Genomic DNA, 7967 nt, shown 5'->3' on the forward strand with positions numbered 1-7967 from the left:
TAGGGAAAAATCCCAGAAAATTAGGGAAAATCCCAGAAAATTAGGGAAAAATTCCAGAAAAATTAGGGAAAAATCCAGAAAATAAGGGAAAAATCCCGGAAATAAGGGAAAGATTCCCGGGAATTAAGATAATTCCTGAATAAAAGGAAAATTTATTGTAAATGTGTAGGTCGCTCCACACTTTACGGAAAAACGAAACCCTGTAAGGGAACAAATAGACTTAACTTCTGCGAAACCTAATCAATATTTCCCAAAAGTTGGGGGGCAAATGATAGGGATAAATAAATTATGATTGTATAATTAAATACTGCATTAATTGTACAAACTGTGGGCTGCTAGGCCCAATAAAAAGATATATGATACTCAGACCAGAAAGGTTAAGCCTGATGGACCAGATCAGACCAGAAAGGTTAAGCCTGATGGACCAGATCAGGCCTGATGGAATAAAAAAGGCCCAAAAGCCCTGATTATTAATTAATTTCGTAATTAATTAATAAGGGAAAAATCAGATGTTGGGAAGAGTCCCGATAAGGATATAAATCCTTAGAGATTAGCCTCAAGGGGACCTAAAAGGATAAGGAATCAGTTTCCTACTATCTAGGACTACAAAGTCCATTCTAATTATGAGACTTGCCCACCAAGTCTCCTATACCAAGTCCAATTCAAGGACTCCCAACATCTATATAAGGGGTCTCACCCCCACCAATCAGAACTACGTTTTTTGGCTTGATTCTCTAATTCACAGAGATACGTAGGCATCTCGTAAAGGCAGAATTAAGCTACGAAACACGAGAGCAGCCATTAAAAGCCTTGAGCTCCCGAATCTTAGTAATAAATACAGCAAGTAATAACCTTAGTTTTTTATCCATAACATTTCTCTTCGGAAGTTTCAGTCGTTTCTTCGGACGTCTCGGTCGTCCCCTCCGAAGTCCCTGTAGAAGTTCCCTCTGCAGGAGATGATGGCTGTTGAGGCGCTGCTTTGGGAGATTCTTCCACCCTGGCCTTCTTAGCGACAGGCTCGAATTCCTCCTCGGAGGAATCTCCCTCCTCTCCATCCTTGATCATGCCAGCAAGCTTTTCAGTAACACCTCCAAGCTCTGGAACCCGCACTGGGCAAGGAAAGGGCGACTGCTCAAGGACCTCGGGAAACTCATCCTGGATGGCCTCCACAGCAGCGTCCCAGCCTTCCTTATAGCTAACAGGATGAAGAAGGGCGTCATGCTCCACCATCAAGTCTTTGAATTCTTGAGTGTCCATCCAGCCATCAAAGGCTTTTTCCTTCTGCGCCTTCAAGATGACATTTTCAGCCCGGGCCGTCTCCAGGTCAGAAGTGGAAGAGGCCAATTGAGCTTCAAGGGTCTCAATTTTTTGGTTGGCCTCCTCCAACTTCTTGTTGGCATCTTCCAGGCCAACCTTCCAAGCCTTGGCTTGGTGAATTACCCCTTGAAAATGGGCGTTAGCCTGCAAGAGAAAACAGCAAAGGTTTAGAAAAGAAAGAAAAGAGAATTGTAAAAGGCATAAGTAAAGTACGTACCGTCGCCAGAGCTTGGGCTCCAAACAGCTCATTCCCCTCCAAGTCCTGTTGAAGGACAAAATCTTGATAATCCACCGGGGAAATGGAATGCTTAGACCATTCCTTGGACAGCGTCGTGCTGCCCACAATTGAGTCCTTGCCCCGGATCCCCCAAGCAGGTTGAAAATAGGCACCTGGCCTCTGCTTGGTGCGCAGAACTTGGCTGGGGCCTTCCTCATCTGGCTCCGTTGCCTGAAGAAGGAACTCCGGGAAGCGGTCACCCAGTCGAGGGTCCTTAAAGATCTTCCCGGCCCTCTTCATCCTGGTTGTCTCCAGGTCCTTCGGCTTGGTAGCCTCCTCAATCTTCTCAGCCACTGCAACAAACAAAGTCAGTTGAAAATCAATGAAATAAAAGCGCAGGAAATAAAGGAGATAAGAAAGAGAACTTACTTTTCTTATTAACGGGCGAAAGGCCGCGTTCTACGAGGACGGTCTCCCGGATAAGGTCCCAACAATGGGAAGTGCCGTTGTCTTGTGTAAGGAGGTTGAAACCTCTAGCCTCCTCCTCAGACAAAGTTATGTCATTCGGGCTCCCGTCCACGGCCAGCCCAAAGGATGATCGAAACAGGGAGCCCCAATTTCCACCTTCCCAAATAACAAACAAAAAATCTTTCTTCCACCCCAAGTTGTTGTCAGGGATGGACTTCCCATTCACGATATGGGGGATAGTGGGGCGCTGGTTGATAGAAACCCAACCCGGACTTTTATCAGGGCTGTTTTTGAACTGAAAAATCTTCCTGAAGACATCAACAGATGTGGGGACGTTGTGCTTGGTATATTGCGACAGATAGCACAGAATCAACCTCCAGGAATTAGGGGGAAATTGGCAAGGGCTGATGCCCACATCAGCCAGTAGCAAAGGAATGAATGGATGAAAAGGGAGTCTAATACCTGCCCTTAGAGTATCCCTATAGACGCATAGCGCGTCCTTCTTCCACTGACAGGCCCTGTCGGCCGGACCCGCAAGAACCAGCTTAAAAGGCTCCTTGATTTTGAAGCAGCTGCTCAACTTTTCCAGCTCCTTGGGATCCCGTAAAGCACTGATATGATCGTGCGCGTCCAGATGCGCATCAGACGGATACTCGTCCCCTCGAGTGTTGATCATGTCGATTAAGGAAGTATACCTCGATCGAATAGGAAAATCGTTGGACTTTCTAGCCACGTTCATCTTGGCCAAACGGGTCATTCTTTTGTCAGCCATCTGAAAAAAAGTAAGGGGCACGTAAATAGGCTATCTTAAAGTGGCACATAATGGAAAAATAGACACGAAAAGCAAAGGGAGGAATCTTACCTGAAGAAGCGCTCCTGAAAAAGGCTTTGAGCTCCGACTTGCTGTTATTCCTCTGAGAATCTTAGCAGGAAGATGAAGAAGAAAACTAAGAAATGAGAAAGTGAGGAGTAATAGCCTTTCCTCATTCCTTTATATAAGAGGAAAAGGAAGTTGAAGGGACGAAAAGCCCATTGAGGACAAAAGCCCATAGGAAAAAGCCCAGAAAAAAGAATATTCCAGAATATTCCTAGGAATTCTAGAGCATTCTAAACAGGGTGTATTAAGCCCAGATCAATAAAAGAGGCCCAATAAGATTTTGAAAAGGCCCAATAAAAGAGGCCCAATAAGATTTGGAAAAGCCCAATAATAGAGGCTCAGTAAAATTTAATAAGGCCCAACAAAAAGGCCAGGCCCAAATCGAATTAGGATTTGGAAAATACAATACCCTAAATTAAAGCTAAATAAAGAAGGCTAGTGGAAGACCAGGAACCAGGTAAAAATCCAGGTCGTGAATCCTGCCCGAAATCTTTCGAGCAGACACCCGAAAATAACGGGTAAAAAAGACCAGAATCCAGGTCGAATTCCAGGTCGTGAATCCTGCCCGAAATCTTTCGAGCAGACACCCGAAAATAACGGGTAAAAAAGACCAGAATCCAGGTCAAATTCCAGGTCGTGAATCCTAGTCGAAATCCTTCGACCAGGAAGCAAGAAAATCAAAGAATTTTCGAACAGGATTCAGGTCGAAATATCGACTAGAATCCTAGTCGAAAATCCTAGTCGATAGGCTCATGGCAAGTAGCTGGAATAACGGGACTGAATTGAGGTCGAAACTTCGACCAGGAATGAGGTCGAATAAACCAAGCATCTTTCAAAAAAAAAAAGGGGATTAAAAACTCAGGTCGAAGTTCGACTAGGATCCTGGTCGAATTCCAGGTCGTGAATCCTAGTCGAAACCCTTCGACCAGGAAGCAAGAAAATCAAAGAATTTTCGAACAGGATTCAGGTCGAAATATCGACTAGAATCCTAGTCGAAATCCTAGTCGATAGGCTCATGGCAAGAAGCTAAAAAAAAAAAGAGGTAGAATTTTCGACCTAGATCCAGGTCGAATTTTCGACTAGGATCCTGGTCGAATTCCAGGTCCTAGATCCAGGTCGAAATTTCGACTAGGATCCTGGTCGAATTCCAGGTCGTGGATCCTAGTCGAATTCTTTTGACCAGGATGGCAAGGCTGACCCCTATTTTCGACTAGGATCCAGGTCGAAATTTCGACTAGGATCCTGGTCGAAAAAGGGCTTGAAATCTGAAAATTAGGGAAAAATCCCAGAAAATTTGGGAAAATCCCAGAAAATTAGGGAAAAATCCCAGAGAATTAGGGAAAAATCCCAGAAAATTAGGGAAAATCCCAGAAAATTAGGGAAAAATCCCATAGAATTAGGGAAAAATCCTAGAAAATTAGGGAAAATTCCAGAAAATTAGGGAAAAACCCAGAAAATTAGGGAAAAATCCAGAAAATAAGGAAAAAATCCCGGAAATAAGGGAAAAATTCCTGGAAATTAAGATAATTCCTGAATAAAAGGAAAAATTCATTGTAAATGTGTAGGTCGCTCCACACTTTACGGAAAAACGAAACCCTGTAAGGGAACGAATAGACTTAACTTCTGCGAAACCTAATCAATGTTTCCCAAAAGTTGGGGGGCAAATGATAGGGATAAATAAATTATGCTTGTATAATTAAATACTGCATTAATTGTACAAGTTGTGAGCTGCTAGGCCCAATAAAAAGATATATGATACTCAGACCAGAAAGGTTAAGCCTGATGGACCAGATCAGGCCTGATGGAATAAAAAAGGCCCAAAAGCCCTGATTATTAATTAATTTCGTAATTAATAAATAAGGGACAAATCAGATATTGAAAAGAGTCCCGATAAGGATATAATCCTTGGAGATTAGCCTCAAGGGGACCTAAAAGGATAAGGAATCAGTTTCCTACTATCTAGGACTCCAAAGTCTATTCAAATTATGAGACTTGCCCACCAAGTCTCCTATACCAAGTCCAATTCAAGGACTCCCAACATCTATATAAGGGGCCTCACCCCACAGATCAGAACTACGTTTTTTGGCTTGATTCTCTAATTCACAGAGATACGTAGACATCTCGTAAAGGCAGATTGAGTCACGAAACACGAGAGCAGCCATTAAAGGCCTTGAGCTCCCGAATCTTAGTATTAAATACAGCAAGTAATAACCTTAGTTTTTTATCCATAACAAGTTTAGAAAAAGGATTAATAATTAAAAGGTGTTTTAATTATTAGTGAGAATAATAAAGGGTTAATAATAATAATATTTTATGAGAAAATTTTCAGCTGAAAATTTTGCCTATAAATATAATATTATAAACCCTAATTTTGCCAAAACCAAAAAGATTTACAAAACCCTAATTCTCTCCATCTCTTCCTCCTTCATTACATCATTTTCTTGGTGGATACCGGTGAAGTGCTTCACACTTGAGGAGCAGCTGCTAAGGATCTCCGTTCATCATTTTTGGATCGCCATTAAAGACCTCCATCTTTCCATTAACGTAAAGCTTCTTAAGGTAAACACACTGAACTATGAATTAAATATTATTTTTTCGCATGGATCCTGCGGAGGGTTTCATTTTTTTTTTAAGATTAAATTTATGTTTTCGCTGCGTTTATGTGCTAAAAACCCTTCATAAGTCACACTTAATTATTTAACAAATGAATTTTATAATTAATATTAGTAAATTCAAATATCAATATTTATCTAATTAATTAAGTCATACGTAATTAATATTATAAATAATTCGAATTACTTTAATAAATTCAAATCTAATTTAAATTAAATAATCCTTCATGCATTCTTAGAGTGTGACCCTATAGGTTATTATTACGTTGGCAACGAATTTTAAATCTAATTTAAAATCGTAAACAATGAGCGACATCTAGTAATACATCATTGCTACCCAAGTAATAATAAATGAATCGGTGATCGATTAAACCTTTCGTGAATAATGTACAATATAATATAATCCCTTTAACCAAATATTATAGATTAAACTAGAGGCATGTAATGTGTCATCCTCATTATAGTTTAATCCAAGTTTCCTTGATCAATGGGTAGACTATCATATCAAATCAACATTTGAGCATGGCCACGTATTTCATAGTCTAGCTCACACAAGAGGCCAATAATATCACTCCTAAAATAGGAGGGTTATATCCCATCTAGATCATTCATATTTCTCATACAATTCATAATCTACCCAATGTCCACTTTTATCATTACCCGGTCTAGGATAACTTCTAATGGAATCAATGTATATTAATTCTCGTATAGAAATATAATGACTTCAGGTCTAAGGACCATTACATCATTATCACTGTAAGAATTACTTATGACACCACAGACATGTAGAATCTCACATTGGGTCTGTCCAGCACCATGTACATATACATTTTCCTGTGTTTTTGACTTTAGTATCACTATATCTATGATCAATGAGATGTGATCATCAGTTAATAGACAAACCAGTCTTAATGCATTATTATTATCCCTTAATAATACTCGACTAGGGACCTTTAGGAATATTGATATTATTCTCATAATCGCATTTCTAAGTCACGTACTTAGAGATATAGAATTGCATATCATAATCCAAGGACATTTATTAATCTAACATTTATATTGCAGTAAATTAAGAATTATTAAACTATAAAGGGAATAATCGATAGAACATAAACATTAATAATCCTAATATCTTAAACTAAAATATCATAGTGTTATCTCTAGGGCACACACACTAACAATGTCCCACTTGCACTAGAGCCAATCACCCATGTATCTAATACTCATGGAACTAGTATGACCATCGTGCTTATGCTGCGATAAAGCCTTATTCAGTGGGTCTGCAACACTATCATTACTATGCACTTTATATTTATATCTCCGTGATCATTAATCTCATTAATAAGGTGATATCACTTAAGGACATGCCTAAATAGTCTCCTTGGCTGTTTCGAAAACATCAATATATTCGGCTTCCATAGAATCATCATTGTTCTTGTTGTGAACCATTCAAGCTAACATCAATTATATTTAGATAAAACACAAACCAGGCATAGACACATAATTATCCTTGTCTATCCATAAATTAGGTTAAGAAACTAGTATCAGTGTAACTCTTTACAACTAGTTCCCTATCTTCTCCTTACACCAAAAATAAATCTTTAGTCCTCTTTAAGTACTTAAGAATATTCTTGACAACTATCCATTGACCCTCACCTGGATTAGACTGGTTTCTGTTCGTCATGCTCAAAGCATACAAAATCAGGATAAGTACATATCATTGAATATATTATAGATCCAATTGCCGAAGCATATGGAGCTTTTCTAAGATGACCCTTGTCATCCAATGATTTAGGGCAGTTATCCTATGAGATCACTATCTCAAGAGACATCGGGACATATCCACTCTTTGCCTCCTGCATCCTAAAATGATAAAATAATTTATCAATATATGTACTGCGACTAGATCGATTAATCTCCTTAATCTATCTCTATAGATCTTAATCCCTAATATCTAGGTAGTATCGCCTAAGTCTTTCATCGAGAAACTATTTCTCAACCAAGTCTTAACAGTCTTTAGAGAAGGCATGCCATTCCTTATTTGTTATATGTCATCTACATATAATACTAGGAATGTCACATGGTTCCCACTAACCTTCTTGTAAATAAATGGTTCATCTTCATTTTGAATAAAGCCAAACTCTTTGACCATTTCATCAAAATGAATATTCATATTCCTTGAGGCTTGCTTCAATCTATAAATAGATAGAAGCAACTTACAAACTATCTTAGCAAAGTTTGGATCGACAAAACCCTCAGGTTGTTTCATATATACATCCTCTTCAAGGCTCCCATATAAGAAAGCAGTTTTGATATCCATTTTCCAAATCTCATAGTCAAAGTAAGCAACTATTATTAACAAAATCCTGATGGAATTGACCATAGAAACTAGTGAAAAAGTCTCATCATAGTCTATCCCATGAATTTGTTTGAAACGTTTTGTCACTAGTCGCACCTTATTGGTCTGTACTTTACC

The sequence above is a fragment of the Apium graveolens genome, chromosome 11, assembly GCF_009905375.1.
Source record: "Apium graveolens cultivar Ventura chromosome 11, ASM990537v1, whole genome shotgun sequence".
Taxonomy (NCBI): domain Eukaryota; kingdom Viridiplantae; phylum Streptophyta; class Magnoliopsida; order Apiales; family Apiaceae; genus Apium; species Apium graveolens.